Here is a 17664-nt window from a genome sequence, read left to right as displayed (position 1 = left end):
CCTTAGCAACTGTTAAAAATAAATAAAGTGCCCCTAGGTTTTGGTTTCAGTCTACTGCCAGGCAGTCTTTAGAACAATGTGATTAACTTTCAAAGAACTAAACAAAAACCAACCATCAACATCTCACCATGGGAAATCGCCAACTATGTGCGCAGCGGCTTTATTCCCGGAGGTCCCAGGAAAACCTGGCACCAGCAAGGATCAGATCTGCGTAGGGATTGGGGCCCTTGAGAAGCCACACCCTTGGAGGCACTCAGTCCCTTTCGGGGGTGTGGGCCACCTGGGGCCGAGTTAGATTCCCACTCTTGTACACAAGGGTGATAGGGTTGGAGTCCCCCAGTCTGCAAGGTGAAAGAGGAGGGTAGGACCCAACCCAGTTGCTCTTTCCTCCCTCAATCTAAGATTCTGGGAGCCGGCTCGGGGGCAGGGAGTAGCCATGCCTCGTTGCCTGGCAACCAGCCCCCTCGCACCACTGTCACGGGAGTCGCCCCTCAGTGACGCAAGCGCGCGCGGTGCACGTCGGGACCACGAGGTTTCCGCCTGCCCTGGCCGTCGCGGGCGACGGAGCTGCAGGCTTAGCGGCTTAGGGAGGCTGGGGACTGGTCCTCGCGGCCGGGACTGGCGCAAGTTGAGGCCTCATAGGCCGCAGCCGCCTGGGCTGGACACTTGGCTGTGGCCGTGGTCTGGCCACCGCCCCCTGGGGCCCCTGCCTGGACGTGGCCTGGTCGGGTGAGTCCCTTCTGCGCCCTGGGGCCGACTAGGCCTCTCGCGTCCCCCGAGTTCGGCCCTGGGCAGGTCACCAGTGGCTTCCTAACTCTAGTGTTGCGTGTCTTGGGTTTTTTCAAGCACGTGACAATTTAAAAGTAGTTCCAGCGCGTTGTAGGTGCGGAGTGTGGCTCAGCAAGTGCTGCGGCAGGTCGTGCGTTCGCCATTTTCATCCCCATTTCCTGTGCTCCAGCTTCCTTGTGTATCAGGATCCCACTCCTTCGATGAAACTCGGTCTTCCGTCTCTGCCTGGTGCTCCTGCCGTGGTTTCTACTCAACTCAGCACTGTGCCTCTGTTCCCCAAGGTTCTGTGTCTGTTCTGCACGGCTCCCTCCTCCAGCCCCCATTTTGTCCCTTTTTTTTTTTTTAAGAGACAAGGTCTTAGGTGGGCCCGGTGGCCCCATGTTTTTAATCCCAGAACTTCGGGGAGGCTGAGGCGGGAGGATCACCTGAGGTCAGAAGTTACAGACCAGCCTGGCCAACAGAGTGAGACCTGTCTCTACTAAAAATAGGAAAATTAGTCGGGCATGGTAGCATGTGTCTGTAGTCCCAGCTACCTGGGAAGCTGAGGCATGAGAATCACTTGAACCCTGGAGGCAGAGGTTGCGGAGTGCAGAGATCGCACCACTGCACTCCAGACAGAGTGACAAAGCAAGACTGTCTCAAATAAAGAGAGAGACAGAGACAGAGACACAAGATCTCTGTCACCCAGGCTGTGAGTGCAGTGGTGTTATCATGGCTCACTGCAGCCTCCAACTCCTGGACTCAAGACACCCCAGCCTCCAAGTAGCTGGGGCAACAGGTGCACACAGCTGACCACGCCTGGCTAATTATTTTTTTGTAAAAATGGAGTGTCCCTATGTTGCCCAGGCTGGAGTGCAGTGGCATGATCATGGAAGCCTCGAACTCCTGGGCTCAAGCAACCCTCTGACCTCAGCTTTTGCGGTAGCTGGGACTACAGACCTGCCCACCACAGCTAATTTTAAAAAGTTTTCTGTAGAGGCGGAGTCTTGCTATGTTGCTCTGGCTGGTCTCCGACCCCAAGCCTCAAGCCATCCTCCCACCTCTACCGTCCAGAGTGTTGGGATGAGAGGCATGAGCCACTGCACCCGGCCTCTCTGTTCTGGACACACTTGGAGCACTTGGTGGCCTTCTATACCATCTCAACGATGGTTGTTCAGATGGCTCGTAAAGACTCCTAACAAGGCGTATCACCTGAGGACCGCATTTCATCTGTTTGTAGGTCAGTCTCATGTCCGTTTTTCACACCTCAGACACTGTCTGAATCTGAAGTGGTGGTATTTGCTTCCTCTCCCAGCCTTTCACCTCGTGTGCATTCACTAAATTCACCAGTCACGAAGGCATGAAACTGACAGATTTTACTCTTAAGGGCCTCTGCCTTCTGGGCAATGCCAGGTTCTAGACAGCTGTCTCCATTGTTCTGTTCTTTGCATTCTCACTGCTCACCTTTCCCCTCCTCCTGTATTTTAAGTATTAGCCTGCCTATTGCAGCAGGCTTTTCTTTGGTCCTCCCGATTGCTTTCTCTTTCTGCCATCGTTCAGTCTACCCATTCTCATGAGACTAAGCTTCCTAAAGCATAAATCTAAATATGTTATTTAGGCTGGGCACAGTGGCTCACACCAGTAATTTCAGCACTTTGGGAGGCCGAGGCAGGCAGATCACTTGAGGTTAGGAGTTTGAGACTAGCCTGGCCAACCTGTGTCTACTCAAAATACGAGAATTAGCCAGGCATGGTGGCATATGCCTGTAATCCCAGTCACTCTGGAGGCTGAGGCAGGAAAATCACTTGAACCTGGGAGGCAGAACCTGCAGTGAGCTGAGATCACACCACTGCACTCCAGCCTGGGTGACAGAGCAAGACTCTGTCTCAAAATGAATAGATAGATAAATCTGTCATTTACCTGCTTAAAACTTTCAGTGGCTCCCAGCTGTGGTTAGATGCTTAGCTTACTAGAATGCCACCCAAGCTCTAGATCTGTGGCTTTCAAGCTGGGCTTTAAGATGCATCATGAGTTCCAAGGGGAGAGTAAGGGGAAGAAGCTGAATTGGGGTTTCTTCCTTTCCAGCCCCATGTCAATCTTTGGGTTTCATTCCTTTTTCAAATTGTGCTTCCATTTAAAAAATGAGTTCCAGTTAAAATATACGTGTGTGTGTGTGTGTGTGTGTGTGTGTGTGTGTGTGTGTGTCCCAAAATTCCAGCACTTTGGGAGGTCAAGGTGGGCAGATTGCTTGAGCCTAGGAGTTTGAGGGCAGCCTGGGCAACATAGGGAGACCCCCATTTCTACAGAAATATTTAAAAATTAGCCAGAAGTGGTAGCATGCGCTTGTAGTCCCAGCTATTCAGGAGGCTGAGGTGGGAGGATTGCTTGAGCCCAGGAGGTCAAGGCTGCAGTGAGCTGTGGTAGTGCCACTGCACTCCAGCCTGAGCAAGAGTGAGACCCCAATTCTAAAAAAAAAAAAAAAAAGCTGGGTGCGGTGGCTCAGGCCTGTAATCCCAGCACTTTGGGAGGCTGAGGGAGGCAGATCACCTGAGGTCAGGAGTTCGAGACCAGCCTGGCCAACATGGTGAATGAAACCTCACCTCTACTAAAAATACAAAAATTAACCAGGAGTGGTGGTGCTTGCCTGTAATCCCAGCTACTCGGGAGGCTGAGGCAGGGAAATTACTTGAACCCAGGAGGCGGAGGTTGCAGTGAGCTAAGATCAGGCCACTACACTCCAGCCTGGTGACAGAGTGAGACTCCATCTCAAAAAAAAAAAAAGAAAAGAAAAGAAAAAAATGTTTGAAAACTATTGCAGTAAATCATCTATTCTAAACTATTTTTGGCCATAACTCCCATGATTAACCCATCCCACAAAGTGTTCATTCCATCCTTCTATTAGAACATGTCACATTCATTCCAAAAATACACACTGATCATCAACTACCAGCACATATGCCACTGTTAAGCACTAGGAATAAAGCCGTGAACTGAACGTCTTACCCTCATAATTGTCCACTTTATTGTAGGAAAAGATAGACACTAAAATATATGTGTCAAGACCAGGTGTGGTGGCTCATGCCTGTAATCCCAGCACTTTGGGAGGCCGAGGTCAGGAATTCAAGACCAGCCTGGGTAATATGGTGAAACCCCATATCTACTAAAAGTACAAAAGTTAGCCGGAAATCATTTGCATCTGGGAGGTTGAGGTTGTAGTGAGCCGATATTGGGCAACAGAGCAAGACTCCATCTCAAAATAATAATAATGAAATATATGTGTCAAATGGTGAAAATTACTGTGAGGGGGAAAAAAGTTCTTTGGGAGTGGGGAGTGATTACTTTTTATAAGGTAGTTGAGAAAGGCCTCACCGATAAGATACTTAGAGAGCTGAAGGAGGGGAAAGAGAGCCATTCTTATCTCCACAGGAAAAGCATTCCAGAGAGGAATATGCATGGCATGTTCAGAACAGCAGGAAAAGCCAATGAGGCTGAGCAAAGTTCAGCAAAGGCAGAAAGAGTTGAGATCCAAAAGGGAGCAGGGAGTCATGTCACGCCTTGATAGGGATCGTAAGGACTATCTTTTACTCTGAATAAAATGGGAATCTTTGCAGGTTGAACAGAGGACTAATGAGATTTAACTTAGTGTTTTTAAAAAAATCTCTCTGGCCACTGTGTTGAGAATAGTTCATAGGAGAACTCTGGTCAGAATACGGGTCCTGGTTATGAGGCAGCACTCCAGGCAAGACAAGCCAGAGGTGTGGATGAGAGCGGCAGCAGCAGATAGAAGCAGTCACGTGCACGATGCATTTTGAAAGCAGACCTGGCAAAGCGTGGTGGCTCAGGCCTATAACTCCAGCACTTTGGGAGGCCAGGGCAGGAGGATCACTTGAGCCCAGGAGTTCAAGACTAGCCTGGGCAACATAGCAAGACCCTGTCTCTATAAAAAAATTTAAAAATTAACCAGATGTGCTGGTACGTGCCTGTAGTCCCAGTGACTTGAGAGGCTGAGGTGAGAGAATCACTTCAGCCTGGGAAGTCATGGCTACAGTGAGTCAGGATCATGCCACTACGCTCCAGCCTGGGCAACAGAGCGAGACCCTGTCTCAGGGGAAAAAAAAAGAAAGTAGACCCAAAAGATTTGCAGATGCTTTGTATGCAGTTGTGGAAGAGAAAGAGAGGAGTCAAGGATGACTCTAGGATTTTTGTTAGGTGAACTTTAAGAATGGAGTTGTTATTTATGGACTTGGAAAGGCTGCAGGACAAACCAGTCTGGTGGGAGAGTGCAAAATTGGGAATTTAGATTTGCACGGTTTTTTTTTTCTTTTAAAAAAAAAATTAGGCCGGGCACAGTGGCTCACGGTTGTAACCCCAGCACTTTGGGAGACCAGGGTGGGCAGATCACCTGAGGTTGGGAGTTCAAGACCAGCTGACCAGCATGGAGAAACCCTGTCTCTACAAAAAACACCAAATTAGCCAGGTGTGGCTCCTGCCTGTAATCCCAGCTACTTGGGAGACTAAGGCAGGAGAATTGCTTGAATCCGGGAGGCAAAGGTTGTGGTAAGCTGAGATCACGCCATTGCACTCCAGCCTTGGGCAACAAGAGTGAAATGCCATCTCAAAAAAAAAAATGTAATGTTTTAAAAATAAATAGACAGGTGGGGGTTCACTATGTTGCCCAGGCTGGCTTCAAACTTCTAGGCTCAAGCAGTCCTCCCATCTTGGCCTCCCAAAGTGTTGGGATTATAGGCATAACCCACTGCACCTGGCTAGGCACATGTTAAGTTTGAGGTGTTCCTGAGACATCCAAATGGAAACATCAAGTAGGCAGTTGCATATGTGGCTTTCAGGTTTAGGAATGAGATTGAGATGACGATAACAATGCTGGAGTCAGCCAGGTGTGGTGGCCCCGCCTGTAATCCCAGGGCTTTGAGAGGCCGAGGTGGGCAGATTACCTGGGATCGGGAGTTTGAGACTAGCCTGACCAACATGGCGAAACCCCACCTCTACTAAAAACACAAAAATTAGCCAAGTGTGGTGCCACACACTTGTAATCGCAGCTACTTGGGAGGCTGAGGCAGAAGAATTTCTTGAACCTGAGAGGTAGAGGTTGCAGTGAGCTGAGATGGTGCCATTGCACTCCAGCCTGGGTGACAAAGGAGAGTCTGTCTCAAAAAAAAAAAAAAAAAAATTTGGAGTCTTCAATGTGGAAACAGAATTTGGACTTAAGAAACGGGATGAGGTCTCCTGGAAAGGCATTTATGCTTTATTTGTGAATATTTTTTCTCCGACTGGAAAGGGTAAGTTCTTTGAGAGGAGAGGCTCTGCTTTATTTCGTGTGTTTCTGTGTTTCTTTTCCTTTCTTTTTTTTTTTTTTTTTTTGACAGAGTTTTGCTCTGTTGCCCAGGTTGGGGTGCAGTGGCGCCATCTCAGCTCACTGTAACCTCCACCTCCCAGTTTCAAGCAATTCTGCCTCAGCCCCCAAGTAGCTGAGATTATAGGCGCCCACCACCCCACCCAACTAATTTTTTTGGTATTTTTAGTAGAGACATGGTTTCACCATGTCAGGCTGGTCTGGAACTCCTGACCTCAGGTGATCTGCCCACCCTCCCAAAGTGCTGGGATTACAGGCATGAGCCACCGTGCCCAGCCTCTTTTTTGTGTTTCTGATAGCCCCTAGCACAGTTCTCAGGCGTAAGTAGGTGCTCAGTGAGTGCTTATTATACTGGGCAGCGACTTTGTGATTTGAATGACTGTATCCCCAGTACCTAGCACAGAGTGGTACCCAGCAAATACTTGATGAATAAATATGTATCTGAGTAAAGTGGAGAAATGTTAATTGCCTTGGGAGGTGTCAGAGGAGGATTCCAGATCATTCACACGGTCACTGCCATAGGATTTATTCTTCCCACTTCATAGTAAATTTAAACATTCTTGAGCACTACATTTTTATGCTTTTCTCTACGGTGTCCTATGGGTGAAGGTGGTAATGTGGGAAGCAGCATTTTCTAAACCTGGCCACACAAGAGAACCATCTGGTGAGGTTTTAGCATTTTCAGAATATTAGGTTTCGCTCCAAAACCTACTGAATCAGAATCTCAGGGGTTGTGCCCTGGAAATTATTTTTTTAAAACTCTCTAAGTGCTTCTGATTTAACTGGTTCTCTGGTGACATTTGGATAATGTCCTAAGGCCCCAGGCCCTGCTCTGTCATTGACTATTATTTTGAGTGAGTCATCTGATCTCTGAGTCTTTTTCCCAGTTATAAAAAATGAGGGTGAGAGCTGGGTGCCTAGATTTGTTTGTAGTATTTAATCTCATTTTGATGCATTCGGGGTCTGTGCTGATAGCCTCCCTTTCGTTCCTGATGCTGGTCATCTGCATCCTCTCTCTTTGCTTTATTTTGATTAGTCTGGCTAGGATTTCTTGTATTTAATTGATCTTTTCAAAGAGACTTTTTTTTTGTTTTTTGTTTTTTTTTTAGATGGGGTTTCACCATGAACTTTTGGTTTAACTGATTTTTTAAATGTTTCTATTTTAACTTCACTAATTTCTGCTCTTACATTAATTTATTTTTATTTTTATTTTTTGAGATGGAGTCTTGTTCTGTCACCCAGGCTGGAGTGCAGTGGCATGATCTTGGCTCATTGCAACCTGTGCCTCCCGAGTTCAAGTGATTATCCTGCCTTAGCTTGGGAGTAGCTAGGATTACAGGCGCATGTTACCACGCCTGGCTATTTTTTTCTATTTTTAGTCGAGACAGAGTTTCACCATGTTGGCCAGGCTGGTCTCGAACTCCTAGCTTTAAGTGATCTGCCCACCTCGGCTTCCCAGTGTTGGGATTACAGACATGAGCCACCGCTCCCAGCCTGCTCCCTTCTTTCTGCTTGTTTTGTGGTCATTTTGCTCTTCTTTTTCTAGTTTCTTAAAATGGAAGCTCAGATTATTAAGACTTTTTTTGTTTTGTTTCTTTAAGCATTTAGGGCTACAAATTTACCTAAAGTTCACTTTGGCTGTATCTCACAGGATTTGGTTTTTTTTTTTGTTTTTTTTAAGAGATGGAGTCTCCCTCTGTTGCCCAGGTTAGAGTGCAGTGGTGCAGTCATAGTTCACAGAAGCCTCAAACTCCTGGGCTCCAGGGATCCTCCCACCACAGTCTCTCAAATAGTTGAGACTACAGGTATGCGCCACCGTGTCCAGCTGACAGGTTTTGATATGTCTTTTTTTTTTTAATTAAGGTGAAAGTCACACATCTTTTTATTATTTTTTAGAGACAGTTGCCTGTGCTGGAGTGCAGTGGTGCAATTATAGCTCACTGCAGCCTTGAACTCATGGGCTCAAGCAATCCTCCCACCTCAGCCTGAGTGGCTAGGACTCAGGCTAATTTTTTATTTTTGTTTTTTGTAGAGATGGGATCTCACTGTGATGCCAGGCTGCTTGAACTCCTAGTCTCAAGTGCTCCTCCCACCTCAGCCTCCCAGGCTGCTGGGATTACAGAAATGAGCCACCCCACCAAGTCCACATACTATTTTAAAGTACAAAATTCAGGCTGGGTGTGGTGGCTCACACCTGTAATCCCAGCACTTTGGGAGGCGGAGGCAGAGGCAGGCAGATCACCTGAGGTCAGGAGCTCAAGACCAGCCTGGAAAACATGGTGAAACACTGTCTCTACTAAAAATGTAAAAATTAGCTGGGCATGGTGGCAGGCGCCTGTAATCCCAGCTACTAGGGAAGCCACAAGAGGTGGAGGTAGCAGTCAGCCAAGACTGCACCACTGCACTCTAGCCTGGGCATCAGAGTGAGACACTATCTCAAAAAAAAAAAGTTAGCCTCAGGTGGGGTGGCACATGCCTGTAATCCTAGCTACTCGGGAGGCTAAGGCAGGAGAATCACTTGAACCTGGGAGGCAGAGGTTGCAGTGAGCCAAGATCATACCATTGCACTTTAGCCTGGGTAATAGAATAAGACTCTGACTCAAAATAATAACAGCAATAAAGTATATAATTCAGTGGCATTTATTTAGTAAATTCACAAGGTTGTGCAACTACCACCTCTGTCTAGTGTCAGAGCATATCTATCACCCCAAAAGAAAACCCCAAAAACCTGGGCATGGTGGTGCATACCTGTGGTCCCAGCTATCAGGAGGCTGAGGTGAGAGGATTGCTAGAGCTCAGGTTGGGGCTGTAGTGAGCCAAGACTGCACCACTGCACTTCAGCCTGGGTGACAGAGTGAGACCCTGTCTCAAAAAAAAAAAGCCCGAAAAGTCACTTACCCTTCTCCCCCATCCCAACCCCTGGCAACCACCAATCTGAATTGTTTCTGTGATTTTACCTATTTGGTATATTTCATATTAATGGGATCATACAATAGGTGATCTTTTCTGCCTGGCTTCTTTCACTTACTAGAATATTTTCACCATCCTACATTCTCACAGTCTGTTTTGTTAAACCTTCAATAGCACACAAAAGCTCTGTTTCTATACAGCTCCATCTCTCCTTTATGCTGTTATTTTACAAACCCTATGTCCTCATTAACGTAACTTTATCATCGTTTTATGTATTTGTTTTTGAATCATAGAAAAAATAAACTACAAAATACAAAAATCCTCGATTTTTAATTAACTATGTAGTTACCTTTACCTGTGTTCATTTCTTGACATGACTTCAAGTTACTGTCTAGTGTCCTTTCAACTGCAGCCTGAAGGACTTCCTTACCCGCAATACATTTGTCAGCTTTTGTTTATCTGAGGATGTGTCTTAATTTCCTCACACTTTTGAAGAAGAGTTTTCTGGATATAGGATTCTTGGTTGACCAGATTTTTTTTTCTTTCAGCACTGTATATATTAGCTCACTGCTTTATGGCCTCTGTGGCGGTTACTGATGAGAAATTGGCTGTTAATCTTACTGAGATCCCTTGTATATGACAAGTTACTTCCCTTTTGCTGCTTTAGGATTTCCTTCTTTGCTTTGGCAATTTGATTATAACTTGTCTAAGTGTATATCTCTTTTGAATTTATCCCCTCTGGAGTTTGTTGAGCCTCTAGAATGTGAAGATTTGTGCCTTATATCAAATTTGGGCAGGTTTTGGCCACTGTTGCTTGAAATATTCTTTCTATCCATTTCTCTCTGTCCTCTCCTTCTGGGACTGCCATGTGTTGGTCTGTCTGATGGCATCCCACAGCCTCTTAGGCTCTGTTCATTTTTCTTCATTCTTTTTTTTTTCCTGTTTCTATAGACAGGATAGGCTGGGTGCTGTGGCTAATGCCTATAATCCCAGCACTTTGGGAGGCTAAGGCAGGAGGATAATTCAATACCAGTCTGGTCAACATAGTGAGACCACATCTTTATTTAAAAAAAAAAAATCAGGACTGGTACATGCCTGTAATCCTTGGTATTAAAAAAAAAAAAAAAAAAAAACTGGCCTGGTACATGCCTGTAATCCCAGCACTTTGGAAGGCCAAGGCAGGTGGAGCACCTGAGGTCAGAAGTTCGAGACCACCCTGACCAACATGATGAAACTCCATCTCTACTAAAAATACAAAGTTAGCTGGGCATGGTGGCGCATGCCTGTAATGCCAGCTACTTGGAAGGCTGAGGCAGGAGAATCACTTGAACCCAGGAGGCAGAGGTTGCAGTGAGCTGAGATTGCATCATTGCACTCAAGCCTGGACAATGAGAGTGAAACTCCAAAAACGAAAAAAAAAAACTTTAGACAGGATAGTTACATCTACCTGTCTTAATGTTCAGTGACTCCCTTCCACCTGCTCAAATGAACTCTTGAAATACTCTGGTGAATTTTTCATTTTCATTTTTATCCTTTTTTTTTTTGAAATGAAGTTTCGCTCTTGTTACCCAGGCTGGAGTGCAATGGTGTGATCTCGGCTCACTGCAACCTCTGCCTCTGGGGTCAAGCAATTCTCCTGTGTCAGCCTCCTGAGTAGCTGAGATTACAAGCACCTGCCACCATGCATGGCTAATTTTTGTATACTTTTCAACTTTAGACTTTGATGCCTTTGAATAATTTCTTTTTCTTTTTTAACTTTTTTTGGTTTGTCTATAATACATTCTTTTTTGTTTTTTGCTTTTTTTGATGCAGGGTCTCACTCTGTCATCCAGGCTGGAGTGCAGTGGTGCAGTCTTGGCTCACTGCAGCCTTGACTTCTCATGCTCAGGCAATTCTCCCACCTCAGCCTCCCAAGTAGCTGGGACTACAGGTGCATGCCACCACACTTGGCTAATTTTTTGTATTTTTTTGTAGAGAGGGGGTTTCACCATGTTGCTGAGGCTGGTGTTGAAATCTTAGCCTCCCGAAGTGCTGGGATTACAGGCGTGAGCCACTGCACCTCACCTGTCTATAATATTTGTTATTTCTTTATTGATGTTCTGTATTTGTTGAGATGTTGTTCTTTTTGTATTCTTTAACTCTTTATTTATAGTTTCTTTTAGATCTTTGAGCAGATTTGAAACAGCTGATTTAAAGTCTTCATTTAGTACTTTCAATGTGTTTTCTTAAAGACGATTTGTTTCTTTTGTGAATGGGCTATACTCTCTTATGTCACTATGGAGTCAGGCACAGTGACTCATACCTATAATCCCCTTCCCCCCAAAAAAGAAAAAAATTAAGAAGAAAAAACAGACATTTTGAGTACTGTAACGGGGTAACTGGAAATTATTTTATCCTCTCCCATCACCCTGGGTTTGTTTTTGCTGTGGGCTGTAGCTGTTTGTTAAGTGGCTTTCTAACCATTTTTGTGCAGTGTGGATTCTCTTACATGTGTGGTCTCTGAAAGTCTTTTCTGCTGTTAGCTTGTGTTCGACTAGTGTTTTCAAAGGGATTTCCTTGAATGTCAGGAGCCAAAAGAGAAAACAAAAAAGAAGAAAAACCCAGCTGTTCCTGTCTTTGTGGATTGCCTCCGTGCTGGAGTACTGGAACCCTCCTTCAGGGCTTAGCCAGTCTGTGTACAACTTTCTATTTTTTGCTTTTTTGAGATGGAGTCTCACTCTGTTGCCTAGGCTGGAGGGCAATGGCACACTGCAGCCTCTGTCTCCCAAGTTCAAGTGATTCTCTGCCCCAGTCTCCTGAGTAGCTGGGATTACAGGTGCATGCCACCATGCCTGGCTAATTTTTTCACTACACCTGGCTAATATTTGTATTTTTATTAGAGATGGGGTTTCACCATGTTGGCCAGGCTGGTCCCGAACTCCTGGCCTCAAGTGATCTGCCCGCCTTGGCCTCCCAAGATGTAAGCCACTGCACCCAGCCCAGTCTGTGTACAGCTTGGCCCTAGGCTTTACTTCCTGCCTGCATGGAGGATGGAGAGGAGCCACAGATGAAAGCTCAGCATCCTTTCTCAGGTCTATTCTGAGAATGTGCTCTGCCCTCAGCATGTGCATGGCTTTTGAAATTCCATAGTACACATGGGCACTTTACGGTACCCAAATTTCCCATAGAAACTCTCCACAGCTTTTTCTCCCATGCCGTCAGCACACCTATAGTTTGTCTCAACTGTAAGCTTTTGCCGAGGCATCAGCAGGGTGTGCATTTGATTTACAGTGTTTTCAAGGAATACCCTCTGTGTAACCATTTTTCTGCCCTGCCCGAGTTCTGGGTTAGGTGAAACAAAGGCAGGTGCCTCATATCCGTCCTTTTGGCAGCCCTCGGGCAGGTGAGAACATGAGAACACAGTGCTTTGAGAATGAGGTCTGCTCTGCTGCCTTCAATACCAGGAAGCAGGGTCCCACGCTGGGAATGTGGGCTGCCATCTTCAGGGCTCCCACCAAACCATGGAAGGTTGTGGGGCAAGGGCAAGTAAAAAAAGCCACCATTTTCCTACCATTTTGAAGTTGCTTTTTTCTTGATTCAGTGTTCATTTGGAGTATTAATCAGTTTTCACACTGCTGGAAAGAACTACCTGAGCCTGGGTAATTTATAAGGAAAGGAGGTTTAATTGACTCACAGTTCCACTTGGCTGGGGAGGCCTCAAGAAACTTACAATCATGGTGGCAAGCAAAGGAGGAGCAAGTACCCTCTTCACTGGGTGCAGGAGAGAGGAGAGAGCGCAGGGGAAACTGCCACTTAAAAACCATCAGCTGTCATAAGAACTCACTATCATGAGAACATCATGGGGCGAACTGCCCCCATGATCCCATCACCTCCCACCAGGTCCCTCCTTGTCCCCTGGGGATTACGATTCAAAATTACATTTGCATGGGGACAGGGACACCATATCATTTGGTTATTGTAAACCTTTGACTGTTTTTCTGCAGTTCTTACGAAGTTGATTCAGACAGTTTTGCTTGGTTTATCAGTGTTTCTGTGGGGACGACGGGAACTTGGAACTACCTACTCTGCCATTTTACTGTTACCAGTCAACATGTTATATTTGTACTTTTACATCATTCGATATGTTTTGCAGTTTCCCTTGTGACTTACTCTTTGATCCATGAATTATTTAGAAGTGTATTTAATTTCCATGTGTTTTAGAGATTTTCTGGTTTCTTTTTTTAATTGATTTAGTTTGATTCCATGATGGTAACAGAACATATTTTGTATGATTTCACTTATTTTACATTGCTTAAGATTTGCTTTGGCTGGGCGTGGTGGCTTATGCCTGTAATCCCAGCACTTTGGGAGGCTGAGGCAGGTGAATTACCTGAGGTCAGGAGTTCAAGACCAGGCTGGCCAACATGACAAAACCCCTTCTCTACTATAAAAATACAAAAATTAGCCAGGCATGGTAGTACCTGCCTGTAATCCCAGCCACTCGGGAGGCTGAGGCAGGAGAATCACTTGAACCCAGGAGGCAGAGGTTGCAGCAAGCCAAGATTATGCCACTGTGCTCCAGCCTGGGCAACAGAGCTAGACTCCATCTCAATGATGGAGTCTCTGCCTTCATGACCCAGGTTCTGGAAAAATCTTGCTGAATCTTCCATGGGAAAAGAACGTGTGCCCTACTGCTGCTGTGTGCAGTCTCCTCTAAATGTCAGTAGCTTCCATTGGTTGATGATGATGTTAGTTATTGTATTGTTTGCTGCTTTTCTTTGCTGTTTTCTTTCTTATGAATGGTCTGCGCTTTCCTATTTCCTGTTTCCTTGTATATTTTATAGTTTTTGTTGAGAACATTGCATTTTAAGTGTTCCAATGTGATGGCCCTCAATATGTGATTCTCTCAGTCACCTGGGATTGCTGGGTTTTTCTTGTGGAGGTCTGGAGCTCTCCTTTTGTTACTTTTCCAAACTATTTTTGCAAAGTGTTTATTCTTTGTGTTTGTGTGGTCACTAAAATTTGTTTCATTATCTCTGTAGTCAGCCAGCCCCACCTAACATTGATTTCCTTACATATGTGGCTTTACATGGGGTGGGGCAGAGGAGGATTTTGTCTCTCTAAATCTTCTGAAGGATGTCCCTGGAGAAGCCGCTATTGTTGAGAGGGCCAAATAAACCAAGGCAAGCATCTGTGTTGGTCCTCAGAGACCCATCGGACCAAAGTTCAGAACCCACGGTTGTGGAGGACAGAATTCCACTGCTCGCCCTGGCAGTAGCCAGCTGCTTCAGGAACTCAGGCCGAGGAGTGCAGAGTGTTGGCTGGTTGGCACATGCCACTCACTTGTGAAGATCAGCAGCCTCTCCCTTCATTGTTTTAAGTATGTCTCTGGTCGTTATGAGTTTCTGGTCATGTTTCAGATTTCTGAAAGAGCTGATTCCGGTCACTCTTTCTAGCTAAGTCGTTGCTTCAGTGAAGGGGCTGACCCTTGCAGCTGCCTACTCTGCCATCTTGTGTGACTACGGCTATTTATTTATTTAGAGTCAGAGCCTTACTCTGTTGGCTGGAGTGCAGTGGTGCAATCATGGCTCACCGCAGCCTTGAATTCCTTCTGGGCTTGAGTGATTCTCTCACCTCAGCCTCCGATGTAGCTGGACCTATAGGTACGTGCCACCATGTCTGGCTAATCTTTTTTTTTTTCTTTTGTCTAGAGATGGGGGTCTCACTATCTTTCCCAGGCTGGTCTCAAACTCCTGAGCTCGAGTGATCCCCTGCCTCAGCCCTCCAAAGTGCTGGGATTACAGGCCTAAGCTACCATGCTCGGCCATGAGTCATTTAAAAAAAAAACACATTCCAACAAGCTGTCTTTGATTGCTGTGTTTAAAAGATTTATATTTAATTTTGGATGGGTTTTTATTATCTGTTTTCTACTTGTTCCCTCTGGGGTGTTTTTATACCTGTTTCCCTTTTCTTTCCTTTTTATGGGATATTTCTTAGCATGCCATTTAACTTCATCTGCCATGGTCAATCTTACGTCAGGACGCCATTTAGTACTTTTTGTATCGGTTTTTAGTGGTGTCTGTAGAGATTATGTTATACATACTCATGATGGTTGGCCTTTTACCAGTTCAAGTGGGGTGTAGACGCTACATACTCATGATGGTTGGCCTTTTACCAGTTCAAGTGGGGTGTAGACGCTCTACCAGCTTCTAGGTCCTTCTCCCCCTTAATGGTATTGTTGTCTTGAATATCCCCACTACATACATGAGAATCATGTGAGATAATGCTATGATTTTGCTTTCACCCATCAAATATAATTTTTAAACTCAGATTATATTCACCCAGGTATTTACTGACCCTCTTACTGCTTTTTTACATTTCTTTTTAATTAATTTATTTATTTTTGAGACAGTCTCACTTTGTCGCCCAGGCTGGAGTGCACTGGTGGTGTGATCTCAGCTCGAGTGCAACCTCTGCCTCCCTGGTTCAAGCAATTTTCCTGTGTAGCTGGGATTACAGGCACCCACAACCACTCCTGAGTTATTTTTATGTTTTTAGTAGAGATGGGGTTTCACCATGTTGGTCAGGTTGGCCTTGAACTCCTGACCTCAAGTGAGCCTCCTGCCTTGGCCTCCAAAAGTGCTAGGATTACAGGTATGAGCCTCCATGCCCGGCCTCTTAAGATATTTTTGGCACTGCACTCTTTTTCCTTCTGGGAATTCAGTGATATGAATGTTAGGCCTTTTGGTGGTGTCTCATAAACACCTGTTCATTTTTTCTCTATTTGTTTTCTTTCTGTTGGTAGAATGGGATTATTTCTACATTATTTTTTATTTTCCTGTGGCAAGATTGTCATGATCCAGGTCGGACAATTTCTGCTGCTCTATCGTCAGGGTCACTGATTTTCTCCTCCGTTGCATCTCCAGTCTGCTGTTGAGTTCATCCATTCAGTTTTTTACTTTGTTATTATAATTTCTGTTGTGAAATTACAATGTAGTTCTTCCTTATATCTTTTTCTTCAGTGAGACTTTGTATTTTTCAGTGTGTTTCAAGAGTGTTCATAATTACTTTTTGGGCCATTTTTAAGATGACTCATCTAAAATCCTTGTCCAATAATTCTAACATCTTCGTCATCTTAGTGGTGGCATCCATTGTCTTCCTCATTTGGGTTCCGATTTTTCTGGTTCTTAGTCTGAGGAGTAATTTTTAATTTTATCCTGGACACTTTGAGTGTTATGTCATGAGACTGTAGTTCCTGTGTAAATATTCTGTATGAGCAGCCGCAGCCCCTCCACCTGTTTAGATTCAGGATGCACTCTCTGTGGCCAGCAGGCAGGACTCTGGTGCTAAGATCAGTTTAGTTCTCAAAGTTTTTACAGAACTCTTCTGGCCTCTCCTACCTGTGTGCAACCCAGAGGCCAAATCGTTTTCATTTCTATTGTCATTTAGAGATGGGGTCTTGCTCTTTTGCCCAGGCTGGAGTGCAGTGGTCCAGTCATAGCTCACTGGAGCTGTAACCTCCCAGACTCAATCACTCTTCCTGCCTCAGCCTCCTGAGTAGCTGGGACCAAAAGTACACACTACCACACCCAACTAATTTTTTATATTGAGTAGAGACGGAGTCTTACTCTGGTGCCCAGGCTGATCTTGAATTCCTGGGCTCAAGTGTTCCTCCCGTCTTGGCCTCCCACAGTGTGGGGATTACAGGCATGAGCCACCCACCCAGCCCTAGAGGCCGATTTGAAACCTCAGAGTATTCCACATTGTAGCTGGATTCTCATAGCTTTTGCTATGTTGATCCTGGTCGTTTTCACACATGGGCACTTGGAGGGCATGGCCAGGACTTCCTACACATATTTTATCCCTTTCCCACTCAGGAAAAAAAAAAGTGCAGCTCGCTACTAGCACTCATTTAATTTTACATAAACACACTTTTGAGGCTGAAGTAAATCTGACTGATTTTCAATGCGAAAAATATGAAAACTGGTCTTGGGCCACGTGCGGTGGCTCATGCCTGTAATCCCAGCACATTGGGAGGCCGAGGCAGGTGGACACTTGAGGTCAAGAGTTTGAGACCAGCCTGGCCGACATTGTGAAACCCTGTCTCTACTAAAAATACAAAAATTAGCTGGGCATGGTGGCACACACCTGTAATCCCAGCTACTCGGGAAGCTGAGGCAAGAGAATTGCTTGAACCCAGTAGGCAGAGGTTACAGTGAGCCAAGGTCGCGCCACTGCAGGATGGCTCCCTTTTGACTGCACACACCCTACTCTAGGAAAACACCCTGAAAAAAAGCTGGACATTCTCCTGCCCCTGATACTGCAGAGACTGTGGAACTAAGACCTGTTGCCCCTCCTCACCTTGGGCCAACACAGGCCGAGGTGGCATTGCTCCCCTCTCCACCAAGCACTGAAAAGACTGCATGGAAGGGCCCTGTCACCCATCCACAACCCATGCAAAATGGAATCACAGTGAAAAGGGGGCACCCCGTCCTCTCTCAAAGACAGTGAGGAGCTAGAAGAAGGGATTCTTTAACCCATTTCCCATTCCCCATCCCACGGCCCACAGAATACTCCTCTCTAATCCTAAAGTAACGTTGGATACGTTTCTGTTACATTAGGATTAAGACAAGTCC

General features: G+C 45.6%; 1 protein-coding gene across 1 annotated transcript in view; it reads left to right on the top strand.

The window, feature by feature from the left end:
• Positions 1–529: 529 nt before the first annotated feature.
• The window catches only part of POM121C (POM121 transmembrane nucleoporin C), a 61900-nt gene continuing 44765 nt past the window's right edge, over positions 530–17664 (top strand). The window contains exon 1 of the mRNA XM_008981708.4: positions 530–729. The gene's annotated coding sequence lies outside the window, so the exon portion shown is untranslated. The remainder of the gene's footprint in view (positions 730–17664) is intronic.

Source organism: Callithrix jacchus, chromosome 2 (assembly GCF_049354715.1).
Source record: "Callithrix jacchus isolate 240 chromosome 2, calJac240_pri, whole genome shotgun sequence".
NCBI classification, from domain to species: Eukaryota; Metazoa; Chordata; class Mammalia; order Primates; family Cebidae; genus Callithrix; species Callithrix jacchus.
Note: the sequence above shows the minus strand (reverse complement) of the source record. Positions and strands in the feature narration are given on the sequence as shown.